Source organism: Mirounga leonina, unplaced genomic scaffold (genome assembly GCF_011800145.1).
Source record: "Mirounga leonina isolate KUSES-001 unplaced genomic scaffold, KU_Mleo_1.0 Mir_239, whole genome shotgun sequence".
Classification (NCBI taxonomy): Eukaryota; Metazoa; Chordata; class Mammalia; order Carnivora; family Phocidae; genus Mirounga; species Mirounga leonina.
In genome coordinates, this window is record NW_023270624.1 from 2,939,621 (window position 1) to 2,955,485 (window position 15,865).

Consider the following 15,865-nt stretch of genomic DNA (forward strand, 5'->3'; position numbering starts at 1 on the left):
CTCTATAGTCATGTTGGTTTATTATACAGAGAGAGTGTTATGTAAATGCAAAAAGAAGTGAGCAAGATGTTGCCAATTCTCCTCTGATGTTCCCTACAAAGGCCCTAAACTATAGCTATTTATAATCCTACATGTAAATGGACAAGCATTTATAAGAACTACAATAAAAAAAATAAGGAAATACTGGTCTTGAAGATAGCTTAGAACTCAGTTCTCCTCTGATTTTGCATTTTAACAAAAAGGAAGATCAAGTAGATTGGCTCACTTAAAGAAATAAGTTTGGTCAAGAATGTAAACGATAGATCTTTAGATATGTAAGGGAAAGCAGTTAAATTCTTTCAATGTCATCTGTGCCATTTTAGCTAATGTTTCCAAATGATGAGAATTATCAGTGCAGAAGATAAGCCAGGGTATTTTCTTTCAGGAAATTGCTTGCTTGAGAATGCATGAGGTAGCTAGATATTTATGATTAATGTATTGCTACAGGAAGAAATACATTTTGCTTTGCCTCATATCCTAGAACAAGATTACATGGTATATTTGCATAGATGTTTCCTCATATTTTGTATTCTATCATGAGTATAAAATACAGCTGTGACATGATAAATTGATTTAATGACTCAACTAATGTTTGATATCCAAGTTTCAAAAAAAGAAAAAAATCATTTTAATTTTTATGGAAAGACTTTCCTTTACTTTCTTTTAGTGTCTGTGTGCCCTCCTGGGGTCATGTTTTTTTTTTTTTTTTTTATTTTTTTATTTTTTTTTCACTCTCAGAGGGGAATCTATAAAATTTCAAGTTTGCCAGTGAATTTAGGTAGAAAGGAAATGGATGAAACTTAGGATGATTAAAGCAACTACACAGTCAGGTTTAGCTCTTCAAGCAACTAATTGGATATTGGAAAATAAAAACAACCCCCCCAAATCATATTAGTTATAAAGGTCTTTTTGCCTAGCATTGAGCATGGTGTCTATTTCTATCAGAGAGGTCATCTATGTGAGTAGCTATGGAGAATCAAAGAGGGAAGTCCTTGGATCCCCATTTCATGACTTAAATCTGCAATGCCTTAACACTTTGATGGCTATCATTGGAAGTGAATATATAAGTAATATAGTACAGCACCTAAGAAATGGAAAGGATCTCAGAAGTCAACTGGTTTGATAACCTTTCTTTCTTTCTTTCTTTCTTTCTTTCTTTCTTTCTTTCTTTCTTTCTTTCTTTCTTTCTTTCTTCCTTTCTTTCTTTCTTCTTCTTTCTTTCTTCCTTTCTTTCTCTCTTTCTTTTTTTTCTTTCCAAATACAGTACAACTGAATTAAATGATTCACTAAGATTGTCTGAGAGATTCTTGTTTCATTTCTTTAAAGTTCACATGTTAAATGATTAAGAAGCAAAGCATACTAATAGCATTTGTCAACATTCTAGATTTGGGAGATTGCCAAAGAAGCCCTCTTAATCACTATTGGGTTTATTGGACCTATAATATAATCTATTACACATGTGTGATTTTACTTAGATACATTTTAAATGTGTTGAGAGGGATTGTGGCGTATTCTTCTACTCAATATATCTTTAATGAAATTGGTAAACAGAAGTTTAAGAGCATTTCCAACGTCCTGGAAATCTAGACAAATTATAAGAATTTTTGACTTTTAAAAAAATCTCTTACATTGGTGGGGATGGGATGTTCACTAACAAAGAAAACAAAGCATTAATCATAGGCACTTATGTGCTCTAAGCATGGAAGAGAAAGGCCTTAATTGAAAGAACACTGTTCAGGGGATTATTAAATCAGACCTCTAGGATTGAGGTGAAAAACTTTTAATGAGTTTGGCTGATCTGAGCACCCACAGAGCCTTGTTAAATAACCTCCCAATTAGCAAGAGTTAAAACTTTATATTTTCCCCCTTAGAAATTGTGGTTAATTGGATCTTTGATTTATTAGGGGAATTGAGGATAATTCTCTGGGATCTGTGGGAACCCTTTATTGGCAAATTCATCAGACAAAGCTGTGTGGTTGCCATGGTAACACTTGCAAAGGAATAAGTCTCATAGTAACAAAGTATCTTCTCTCTGAATTGTACACCAATCCAGTTAACTGTAACCAGCCTCTGCTTGATGCAAAATAGTTACCAGTTACATGATAAGCTTTTAACAGTATAGCACTCTATCCTGCTATCTGAATATAAAAACATGAAGCCCAAGTGGGTTCATTCAACCTCACAAATGAAAATTAGATTGATTTATCAGTATTAAATAAAAGCCCAAATTTCTACTTCAAAATATAATCACTATATCATTCATTGTAACTAATCTGGTATATGTATAAAGAAAATATCATTAAAAATGTGCTTCCTAACAGCATAAGGAAAATTTTTACAAATCTGCTTCATATAAATATGGTGAGAGAATGTACTTCATATCATATTTCATATCCATGAAATGATAGTGGATTAGTTTCTGTCTGTGAAGAGAGATGTCTTCCAGATAGTCTTTAAGATTACTAAAGATTGAACTAGATAATTATACCCAAGTTTATAGCATCTTATCAATCTTATCAGTAGAAACAGGTATATGTTTCAAATTCAGAATGCTTTAATGAAAGAAATAATGATTAATATAATTTGGAATATTTTATATATACAGATAATGCTAGGAAAATACACATTTAGAAACCTAGCACCTAGGTTAATCTCACTTAAAAATTTGTATTCGTTTATGATACTTTTAAAAATATATAGATAGAAATATAGATGCAAATGAAGACCAGTGGTGCTCTTCCTAATCTTTTCATTGTTTTTAAGTTCATTCTAATGGTATTACAATAACCAGAAGTAGAAAATCAGTATTAGTCAACCCTATGTGTGGTAAATACTAGAGATTTTATTTTTTTTGAGTTATTTATTTATTTTTTGTTTTTTAATACATATATTTTTATTTATTTTATTTATTTATTTTTATTATTATGTTCAAATGGCCAGCATACATTACATTATTAGTTTTTGATGTAGTGATCAACCATTCATGAGTTGCATATAAAAATATCAGTCTTCATCACAACACATGCCCTCCTTAATACCCATCATCTGGTTAACCCATCCCCCACTGCCCTCCCTTCTATATACCTCAGTTTATTTCCCCACAGTCCAGAGTCTCTCCTGGTTTGTCTACCTCTCGGATTTCTTCCCATTTGGTTTTCTCTCCCTTCCCCTGTGTTCTTCTGTGCTATTCCTTATGTTCCACATATGAGTGAAACCATATGATAATTGTCTTTCTCTGCTTGACTTATTTCACTTAGCATAATCCCCTCCAGTTCCCTCCATGTCAGTGTGAATGGTGGGTAGTCATCCTTTCTGATGACTGAGTAATATTCCATTGTATGTGTGTACCACATCTTCTTTATCCATTCATCTTTTGAAAGACTTCTTGGTTCTTTCTACAGTTTGGGTATTGTGGACACTGCTGCTATGATCATTGGGGTGCATGTGCCCCTTCTTTTCACTACATCTGTATCTTTGGAGTAATACCTAGTAGTGCAACTGCTGGGCCATAAGGTAGCTCTACTTTTAATGTCTTGAGGAATCTCCATCCTGTTTTCCAGAGTGGCTGTACCAGCTTGCATTCCCACCAAAAGTGTAAGACTGTTCCCCTTTGTTGCATCCTCACCAATATTTGTTGTTTCCTGCCTTGTTAATTTTTGCCATTCTAGCTGGTGTAAGGTAGTATCTCATTGTGGTTTTGATTTCAATTTCCCTGATGGCTAATTATGATGAACATTTTTTCATGTGTCTGTTAGCCATTTGTATGTCTTCTTTGGAGAAGGGTCTGTTCATGTCTTCTGCCCATTTCTTGACTGGATTATTTGTTTTTTGGGTGTTGAGTTTGAGAAGTTCTTTATAGATCTTGGATACCAGTCCTTTATCTGTAATGGCATTTGCAAATATGTTTTCCCATTCCGTGGATTGTCTCTTAGTTTTGTTGACTGTTTCCTTTCTTGTGCAAAAGTTCTTTATCTTAAGTCCCAAAAGTTTATTTTTGCTTTTGTTTTCCATGCCTTTAGAAACATATCTTGTTTTAAAATTTTTATTTTATTATGTTATATTAGTCACCATACAATACATCATTAGTTTTTGATGTAGTGATCCATGATTCATTGTTTTCGTATAACACCCAGTGCTCCATGCAGTATGTGCCCTCCTTAATACCCATCACCAGGCTAACCAATCCCCCCACCCCCCTCCCCTCTAAAACCTTCAGTTTGTTTCTCAGAGTCCATAGTCTCTAATGGTTCATCTCTCCTTCCGATTCCCCCCCCTTCATTTTTCCCTTCCTTCTCCTAATGTCCTCCATGCTATTCCTTATGTTCCACAAATAAGTGAAACCATATGATAATTGACTTTCTCTGCTTGACTTCTTTCACTTAGCATAATCTCTTCCAGTCCCATCTATGTTGATGTAAAAGTTGGGTATTTATCCTTTCTGATGGCTGAGTAATATTCCATTGTATATATGGACCATATCTTTATACATTCATCTTTTGAAGGGCATCTCAGCCCATTCCACAGTTTGGCCATTGTGGACATTACTGCTATGAACATTGGGGTGCATATGGCCCTTCTTTTCAGTACATCTGTGTCTTTGGGGTAAATACCCAGGAGTGCAATTGCTGGGTCATAGAGTAGGTCTATTTTTAATTTTTTGAGACACCTCCACACTGTTTTCTGCACAGCAAAGGAAACAATCAACAAAACAAAGAGGCAACCCACAGAATGGGAGAAGATATTTGCAAATGACACTACAGATAAAGGGCTGGTATCCAATATCTATAAAAAACTTCTCAAATTCAACACCCAAAAAACAAATAATCCAGTCAAGAAATGGGCAGAAGACATGAACAGACACTTCTCTGAAGAAGACATACAAATGGCTAATAGAAACATATCTTAAAAGAAGTCACTATAGCTGATGTCAAAGAGGTTACTGCCTCTGTTCCTGGAACTCATACAGCAATTCAGCAACTTGGCAGGATACAAAATCAATGCACAGATTTCAGTTGTATTTCTATACACTAACAATGTAATTGAAGAAAGAGAAATTAAGGAATTGATTCAATTTACAATAGCACCAAAAAACATAGGATACCTAGGAATAAACTTAACCAAAGAGGTAAAGGATCTATACTCTAGAAACGACAGACACTTACAAAAGAAATGAAAGAAGAACACAAAGAGTGGGAAATACATTCCATATTCATGGATTAGAAGAAAAACATCATTAAAATGTCTATGCTGCCCACTTTCACTACACTTTCAATGAAATCCCTATCAAAATACCATTGACATTATTCACAGAGCTGGAACAAACAATCCTAAAATTTTTATGGAACCAGAAAAGACCCTCAATTCCCAGGGGAATGTTGAAAAAGAAAAACAAAGCTGGGGGCATCACAATGCCTGACTTCAAGCTATATGGCAAAGCTGTGATTCTGAAAACAGCATGGTATTGGCACGAAAACAGACACAGAGATCAATGGAACTGAAAAGAGAGTCCAGAAATGGATCCTCAATTCTATGGTGAAGTAATCTTCAACTAAGCAGGAAAGAACATCCAGTGGAAAAAAGACAGTCTCTTCAATAAATGGTGCTGGGAAAACTGGACAGCCACATGCAGAAAAATGAAACTGGACCATTCTCTTGCAACATACACAAAGATAAACTCAAAATATATGAAAGAACGAAATGGGAGACAGGAATCCATCAAAATCCTAGAGGAGAACATAGGCAGTAACCTCTTCGACATCGGCTACAGCGACTTCTTTCAAGATATGTTTCTAAAGGCAAGGGAAACAAAAGCAAAAATAAACTTTTGGGACTTAATCAAGATAAAGAGCTTTTGCACAAGAAAGGAAACAGTCAACAAAACTAAGAGGCAATCCACGGAATGGGAAAACATATCTGCAAGTGCCATTACAGATAAAGGACTGGTATCCAAGATAAAGAACTTCTCAAACTCAACACCCAAAAAACAAATAATCCAGTCAAGAAATGGGCAGAAGACATGAACAGACCCTTCTCTAAAGAAGACACCCAAATGGCAAACAGACACCCCAATATTTGCACCCCAATATTTGCAGCAGCATTATCAACAATAGCCAGATAATGGAAGCAGCCCAAATGTCCATCAACTGATGAAAAGATAAAGAAGTGGTATGTATACACAATGAGGTATTACCCAGCCATCAGAAAGAATTAAATGTTGCCATATGCAGTGACATGAATGGAGGTGGAGAGTATTATGCTACACAAAACAAGTCAGTCAGAGAAATACAAATACCATATGATTTCACTCATATTTGGAATTTAAGAAACAAAACAAACAAGCTAAGGAAAAAAAAATAGTGACAAATCAAGAAATAGAATCTTAGCTGTAGAGAACAAACTGAAGTTTACCAGAGACAAGGTGGTTGGGGGGATGGGTTAAATAGATGATGGAGATTAAGGAGTACTCTTGTGATGAGCACCTGGTGTTGTATGGATGTGTTAAATCACTGTATTGCACACTTGAAACTAACATTACAATGTATGTTAACTAACCAGAATTTAAATTAAAACTTTAAAAAAGAATATATGAATTCAGTAAATTTACAAGATACACAATTAATGCACAGAAATCAGTTCAGTTCTATACACTAATAAAGAAGTAGGAAAAAGATAAATTAAGGAAACAATTCAATGTATAACTGCATCAACAAGGAATACCTAGGAATAGACTGAACCAAGGAGTGAAAGGCATACACTCTGAAAACTATAAAACATTGATGAAATAAATTAAAGATAACAGAAACAAATGGGAAGATTGTCCATGCTAATGGACCAGAAAAATTAATATTGTTAAAGTGTTCATACTACCCAGTGCAATGTATTGGTTCAGTATAATCCCCATGAAAACACCAATAGCACTTTACACAGTAGTATAACAAATAATTTTAAATTTTCATGGAACCACACAAAACTTCGAATATAAAGCAAACTTGAGAAAGAAGTTATTATAATCCCAGATTTCAAGATATACTACAAAATGATAATAAAACAGCAAACTACTGGCACAAAAATGGACACATAGATTAATGGAACAGAATACAGATCCCAGAAATAAATCCATGCTGATACAACCAATTAATTTATGACAAAGGAAGCAACAATAAACAATAAAGACAGTCTCTTCAGTAAATGGTATCCAAAATTCTGGGCATCTACATGAAAAATTATGTAACTGGACCATATTTTTTATCATACACAAACATCAACTCAAAATGGATCAAAGATGTAAGTTTTAGAACTAATTCCATAATACAGAAAAAAACATAGTAATCTCTCTCTTTTTTTTTTTTTTGGCGACTCCACAAACATAATAATCTCTTTAAACTCAGTCTTAGCAATATTTTTTTTTTTTAGGTATGTCTTTTCAGGCAAAAGAAACAAAGGCAAAAATAAACTATTGGGACTACACCAGAATAAAAAGCTTTTGAAAATCAAAGGAAATCATCATTGAAAATAAAAGGTGACTTACAGAATGAGAGAAGACATTTGTGAGTAATATAGCCAATAAGAAGTTAGTACATAAAATATGTAATAAAGTTATACAACTCAACACTAAAAAAAACAACAAAAAAAACCCACAAAAAAACAAAAAAACCTAACCAATTAAAATAAGGCAGAGGTCCTGAATAGCCTCTGGTTTTTTTTTTGTTTGTTTGTTTTGTTTCGTTTTCCCAAAGGAGACCTACAGGCCAATAGACACATGAAAAGATTCTCAAAATCACTTATCATCAGTGATATTCAAATCACAATGATAATGAGATACCACCTTAACATCTTAGATTGGCAATCATCAAGAAGAAAAGAGATAATTAGTGTTGTTGAAAATTGAAAAAAGTAGGAATTTTTTCACTAGGTAAGTTGGTACAGCTACTGTGGAAAAGTATGGATGTTCCTCAAAAAACTAAAAAAATACCTTAAGATCCAGTAATTCCACTCTCGGGTATTTACCCAAAGAAAACAAAACCACTAATCAAAAAAAAAAAAAAAAAAGCACACCTCTATGTAATGTGACATTATTTACAATACCGAGATTTGAAGCAACCGAAGTGCCCACCAATAGATAAATGGACAAAGAAGATATGGTATGGAGATACAATGGGATATCATTTAGCTATAGAAAGGATGACATTTTGCCATCTGTAACAATATGAGTGGACCAAAAGCATATTGTGCTAAGTGAAATTTCAGACAAAAAAAAAGAAAAATACCATACAATTTCACTTATATTTGAAATCTAAAAACAAAACAAAGAAACAAAGCAGAAATAGACCCACAAATACAGAGAGCAACCTGGTTGTTGCTGGAAAGAAGGGGAGTAGAGGATGGGTAAAAAGGAGGGAAGGGGAATGAGATACTGGTTTCCAAATTGTGGAATAAATAAGAGGGAAGATGAACCATGGGAGACTATGGACTCCAGGAAACAATGTGAGGGTTTCAGAGGGGAGGGAGGTTGGGAGATGGGGTAGCACAGTGATGGGAATTAAGGAAGGCACATGTTGTAACGAGCACTGGGTGTTGCAAGCAAATAATGAATCATTGAACACTACATCAAAAACTAATTATGTACTGTATGGTGACTAACATAACATAATAATAAAAAAAAGACAGTGGTGAAAGCTACAGCACAGGAAATAGAGTCAATGGTATTATAATGACACTGTAGATTGACAGATGATAGCTACACTTGTAAGCATAACAAAACATGCATATTTGTCAAATCACTATGTTGTATACCTGAAACTAATGTAACATTGTGTGTCAAGTACACTTCTATACAAATATAATAGTAAGAAGAAAGAGATCAAAGAAACCCCATTCTCTGTCCCCAAAATGCAAGATTAAGGAGATAAGTATTTTCAGAAAATATTTTGAAAATATGTATAAAATTATAAAAGAAAAATATCTCCATACTAAGTAGGATATAGATGTATTTCTAACCTTTATAAATTGGCATAAATGTGGTGAGATATGTTTTATTAATAAATCAGGAGTCAACATAGTAATTTCTTATTCCACATATTTTTATTCAAATTGTATGTGATCATACTCAAAATCCAAAATATTTGGAGGAAATTTTTAGAATTCATTTTTTCTAACAATTATGGGTAAAATCAATGGCCAAGAATAACAAAGACATCCTTCAAGGTGCAATTGTTTTGAATGTAAAATTAATATTCAATAAGCAAGTTCTGGTCATATGAAGAAAAAAGAGCAAGGCACTGATGTTAATGGTAGGTAATGGCCCCTACATATATGAAATCATCATTTTGTCTTAAATCTTAATTATATATAATTTTTATTTCTCAATTATACCTCAATAAAACTGGGGGAGATAAACACAAGCATGTCTATTGACCTAGAACTTCCAATTCTGCATTAGTTCCAACAGCTATTCTTCCAAATACTCTCCAGAAGACATGTTCAAACACATTGAATGAAGTAGCATTTGTAATCATTAAACACTACAATATTTGGGCTAGGGAGCAAGATGGCAGAGGAGTAGGAGACCTAAATGTCATCTGGTCCCAGGAATTCAGTTAGAGAGGGATCAAACCATTCTGAACACCTACAAAATCAATAGGAAATTGAAGAAAAGAATAGCAGCAACTCTGAACAGAAAAGTGACCACTTTCTGGAAGGTAGGACATGTAGAGAAGTGAATCTGAGGCGATATTTGGAAGACAAGCGGTGGGGGAGGGGGTCTCTGGCAGCTGCTACTGGCAAGTGATAGAGCAGCAGAGCACAAAATTAGAAATTTTAGAAGTCATCTGTGCTGAGCTCCAGTGGCTAAGCAGGGGGTGGAATCCTCACTGGGACAGTGTGGTCTCAGGATCCTCGGGGTCACAGAAAGACCGGCGTTGCCTGAGTGCGGCAGAGCTCCCAGGTATCAGAGCAAGGAAGCTGGCCGCAGAAACAGAGCCGAGGAGTGGGCTTGCAGTTCGGGGTTGCCATAAACTGTGATCCATGGCACAGTCAGGCCACTGCTTCTCCAGCAGGGACCCAAGAAGCAGCAGATCCAGAGAGACTCCCCTTCCTCCCCCAGGAGGAGCAGTGGGCGAGCGCACCGCAGGAATCTGTGGGGTTTGGAGACTCCAAATGGGGTCATGTGCCAGAGATAGAAATGCTCAGTCACAGGCCAGGTGAGCACAAAGGGCAGCTGGAGACCAGGGAGAGGGGAGTGATTGACTGCTTTTCTTTGGGGGTGAACTAAAGAGTGGGCCCCCTGTTCTCAGCTCCTCTGGGGCGGAGATTGGGTGGCCGCCATTTTCACTCTCCTCCTCAAACGCTGTATGGAAAGCTTGCAGAGAACAAAAACTCCAGAGAGCAAACCCAAGCAGATTATTTAGCCTGCCCCTGGCAAGGGTGGGGCAATTCACCTCCACCAAAGACATTTGAGAAACACTGCAACAGGCCCCTCCCCCAGAAGATCAGCAAGAACAGCCTGCCAAAACCAAGTTTACTGATCAATGAGAACAGCAGAACTCCAGCACTAGGGGAATACTGCACATAGAATCCATGGCTTTTTTCCCATGATTCTTTAGTCTTTTAAAGTTATTTTTTTTAATTTTCTTTTCTTTTTTTTTGAATTTTTCTTTTTCCCTTTTTCAACCAACATCTTATCAATTCCTTTTTTAAAAAATCTTTTTTTATTTTTCATTTTTAGAGTCATATCCTAACCCTTCATAATAGTTAACATTATTTTTAGTATATATATATAAGTTGTTCTCTCTTTAAAATTTTGGGATAAAGTTTCTTCTAACAGACCAAAATATACCTTAAATCTCTAGTGTGTGGCTTTGTTCTAGTCTCCTGCCTGATCACATTCTCTCCTTTTTTTTTCTTTAAATCCTCTTCTTTCTTTTTTCAACCAACTTTTTTATCAGTTCCTTTTATAAAATCTCTTATAATTTTCATCTTTACAGTCATATTCCGTCCCTTCATCGTATTTACCCTTATTTTTGTACATATATAAGTTTTACTTTCTTTAAAATTTTGGGAGGCACTTTCTTCTAAAGGACCAAAATACACCCAAAATCTAGTGTGTGGCACTGATCTATGCACTAGACTGATCATATTTGATCATATTCCATTCTTTTTCTTTTTCTTTTCTTTTTCTTTTTTCTTTCTTTCCCTTTCTTCTCCCCCGGTTTCAGGTTTCCTCTGATTTGTTCAGTATATATTTTTCTGGTGTCGTTGTTACCCTGTTAGAATTTTGTTCTCTCATTCATCTATTCTGCTCTGGACAAAATGACAGGATGGAAAAAGTCACCACAAAAAAAAACCACACACACACACATAAAAACCAAGAGGCAGTACTGACTACCAGGGACATAATCAATACGGACACTAGTAAGATCTCAGAACTAGAGTTCAGAATGACGATTTTAAAGATACTAGCTGGGCTTGAAAAAAGCATGGCAGATATTAGAGAAACCCTTCCCAGAGAAATAAAAGAACTAAAATCTAACCAAGTTGAAATCAAAAAGGCTATTAATAAGGTGCAATAAAAAATGGAGGCTCTAACTGCTAGGATAAATGAGGCAGAAGAGAGAATTAGTGATATAGAAGAACAAATGATGGAAAATAAAGAAGCTGAGAAAAAGAGAGATAAATAACTACTGGATCATGAGGGCAGAATTTGAGAGATAAGTGATACCATAAGACAAAACAATATTAGAATAATTGGGATCCGAAAAGAAAAAGAAAAAGAGAGAGGGGCAGAAGGTATATTGGAGCAGATTATAGCAGAGAACTTCCCTAATTTGGGGAAGGAAAAGGCATCAAAATCCAGGAGGCACAGAGAAACCCCCTCAAAATCAATAAAAATAGGTTAATTTCTGATATCTAATAGTAAAACTTACAAGTCTCAGAGACAAAGAGAAAATCATGAAAATAGCTCGGGACAAGAGATCTGTAACCTACAATGGTAGAAATATTAGACTGGCAACAGACCTATCCAAAGAGACCAGCAGGTCAGAAAGGACTGGCATGATATATTTAGAGCACTAAATGAGAAAAATATGCAGCCAAGAATACTCTATCCAGCTAGGCTGTCATTGAAAATAGAAGGAGAGATAAAAAGCTTCCAGGACAAACAAAAACTAAAGGAATTTGCAGACACAAAACCAGCCCTACAGGAAATATTGAAAGGGGTCCTCTAAGCAAAGAAAGAGACGAAATGTAACATAGACTAGAAAGGAACACAGACAATATACAGTAACAGTCACCTTACAGGCAATACAATGGCACTAAATTCATATCTTTCAATAGTTATCCTGAATGTAAATTAGCTAAATGCCCCAATCAAAAGACACAGGCTATCAGACTGGATAAAAAAAACAGGACCCATCCATATGCTGTCTGCAAGAGGCTCATTTTAGACCCAAAGACACCCCCAGATTGAAAGTGAGGGGGTGGAAAACCATTTACCATGCTAATGGACATCAAAAGAAAGCTGGGTGGCAATCCTTATATCAGACAAATTAGATTTTATACCAAAGACTATAATAAGAGATGAGGAAAGATGCAATATCATACTTAAAATGCCTATCCAACAAGAAGTTCTAACAATTGTAAATATCTATGTCCCTAACAAGGGAGCAGCCAATTATATAAGCCAATTAACAAGAAAAGCAAAGAAACACATCAACAACAATCCAATAATAGTAGGGAACTTTAACAGCCCCTTCACTGAAATGGACAGATCATCTAAGCAAAAGATCAACAAAGAAATAAAGACTTTAAATGACACAGTGGACCAAATGGACTTCACAGACATATTCAGAACATTCCACCCAAAGCAACAGGATACACATTCTTCTCTTGTGCCCGTGGAACATTCTCCAGAATAGATCACATCCTAGGTCACAAATCAGGTCTCAACCGGTACCAAAAGAATGGGATCATTCCCTGCCTATTTTCAGACCACAATGCTTTGAAACTAGAACTCAATCACAAGAGGAAAGTCAGAAAGAACTCAAATACATGGAGGCTAAAGAGCATCCTACTGAAGAATGAATGGGTCGACCAGGAAATTAAAGAAGAATTTTAAAAATTCATGGAAACCAATGGAAATGAAAACACAACTGTTCAAAATCTTTGGGATGCAGCAAAGGCAGTCCTAAGAGGAAAGTATATAGCAAAACAAGCCCTTCTCAAGAAACAAGAAAGGTCTCAAATACACAACCTTACCCTACACCTAAAGGAGCTGGAGAAAGAACAGCAAATAAAGCTTAAACCCAGCAGGAGAACAGAAATAATAAAGATCAGAGCAGAAATCAATGAAATAGAAACCAAGGAACAGTAGAATAGATTAATGAAACTAGGAGCTAGTTCTTTGAAAGAATGAACAAAATTGATAAACCCCTGGCCAGACTTATCAGAAAGAAAAGAGAACTCACCCAAATAAATAAAATAATGAATGAAAGGGGAGAGATCACAACCAAGACCAAAGAAATACAAACAATTCTAAGAACATATTATGAGCAACTATATGCCAGCAAATTAGATAAACTGGAAGAAATGGATGCATTCCTAGAGATTTTATAAACTACCAAAACTGAACCAGGAAGAAATAGAAAATCTGAGTAGACCTATAACCACTAAGGAAATTGAGGCAGTAATCAAAAATCCCCCAACAGGGGCGTCTGGGTTCCTCAGTGGTTAAGCGTCTGCCCTTGGCTCAGGTCATGATCCCAGGGTCCTGGGATTGAGCCCCGCATTGGGATCCAAGCTCCACAGGAAGCATGCTTCTCCCTTGCCCACTCCCCCTGCTTGTGTTTCCTCACTCTCTGTGTCTCTTTCTCAAATAAATAAATAAAATCTTAAAAAAAAAAAATCTCCCAACAAACAAAAGCCCAGGGCCACTTGGCATCCCAGGGGAATTCTACCAAATGTTTAAAGAAGAATTAATACCTATTCTTCTGAAACTGTTCCAAAAAATAGAAACAGAAGGAAAACTTCCAAACTCATTTTATGAGGCCACCATTACCTTGATCTCCAAACCTGACAAAGACCCCATCAAAAAGGAGAATTACACACCAACATCTTTGATGAACATGGATGCAAAAATTCTCACCAAAATACTAGCCAATAGGATCCAACAGTACATTAAAAGGATTATTCACCATGACCAAGTGGGATTTATCCATGGGCTGCAACGTTGGTTCACCATCTGCAAATCAATCAATATGATACAACATTAATGAAAGAAAGAACAAGAACTGTATGATCCTCTCAAAGGATGCAGACAAAGTACAGCATTCTTTCTTGATCAAAACTCTTCAGAGTATAGGGATGGAGGGTACATACCTCAATATCATAAAAGCCATCTATGAAAAACCTACAGAGAATACCATTCTCAAAGGTGAAAAACTGAGAACTTTCCCCCTAAGGTCAAGAACACGGTAGGGATGTCCACTATCACCACTGCTATTCAACATGGTATTAGAAGTCCTAGCCACAGCAATCAGACAACAAAAAGAAATAAAAGGCATCCGAATCAACAAAGAAGGAGTCAAACTTTCACTCTTTGCAGATGATTTGATACTTCATGTGGAAAAACCAAAAGACTCCACCCCAAAACTGCTAGAACTCATAGAGGAATTCAGTGAAGTGACAGGATATAAAATCAATGCACAGAAATCAAAGGCATTCCTATACACCAACAACAAGACAGAGGAAAGAGAAATTAAGGAGTTGATCCCATTTACAATTGCACCCAAAACTATAAGATACCTAGGAATAAATCTAATCAAAGAGGCAAAGAATGTGTACTCAGAAAACTATGAAATACTCATGAAAGAAATTGAGGAAGACACAAAGAAAGGGAAAAACTTTCCATGCTCATGGATTGGGAGAACAAATATTGTGAAGACGTCAATGCTACCTAGAACAATCTACACATTTAATGCGATTCTTATCAAAATACCATCCACTTTTTTCAAAGAAATGGAACAAATCATCCTAAAATTTGTATGGAACCAGAAAAGACCCTGATTAGTTGGAGGAATGTTGAAAAAGAAAAGCAAAGCTGGTGGCATCACAGTTCCAGACTTCAAGCTCTACTACAAAGCTGTCATCATCAAGACAGTATGGAACTGGCACAAAAACAGACACATAGATCAATGGAACAGAATAGAGAACCCAGAAATGGACCCTCAACTCTATGGTCAACTTATCTTCAACAAGCAGGAAGGAATGTCCAATGAAAAAAAGACAGTCTCTTCAACAAATGGTGTTGGGAAAATTGGACAGCCACATGCAGAAGAATGAAACGGGATGATTTACTTACACCACACACAAAAATAGACTCAAAATGGTTGGAAGACCTCAATGTGAGACAGGAGTCCACCAAAAACCTAAAGGAGAACACAGGCAGCAACCTCTTCGACCTCAGCCGCAGCAACTTCTTCCTAGAAACATCACCAAAGACAAGGTAAGCAAGGGCAAAAATGAACTATTGGGACTTCATCAAGATAAGAAGCTTTTGCACAGCAAAAGAAACAGTCAACAAAACCAAAAGACAACCAATAGAATGGGAGCAGATATTTGCACATGACATATTAGATAAAAGGCTAGTATCCAAAATCTATAAAGAACTTATCAAACTCAACATGCAAAGAACAAGTGATCCAATCAAGAAATGGGCAGAAGATATGAACAGACATTTTTCCAAAGACAACATCCAAATGGCCAACAGACACATGAAAAAGTGCTCAACATCGTTCAGCATCAGGGGAATCCAAATCAAAACCTCAATGAGATA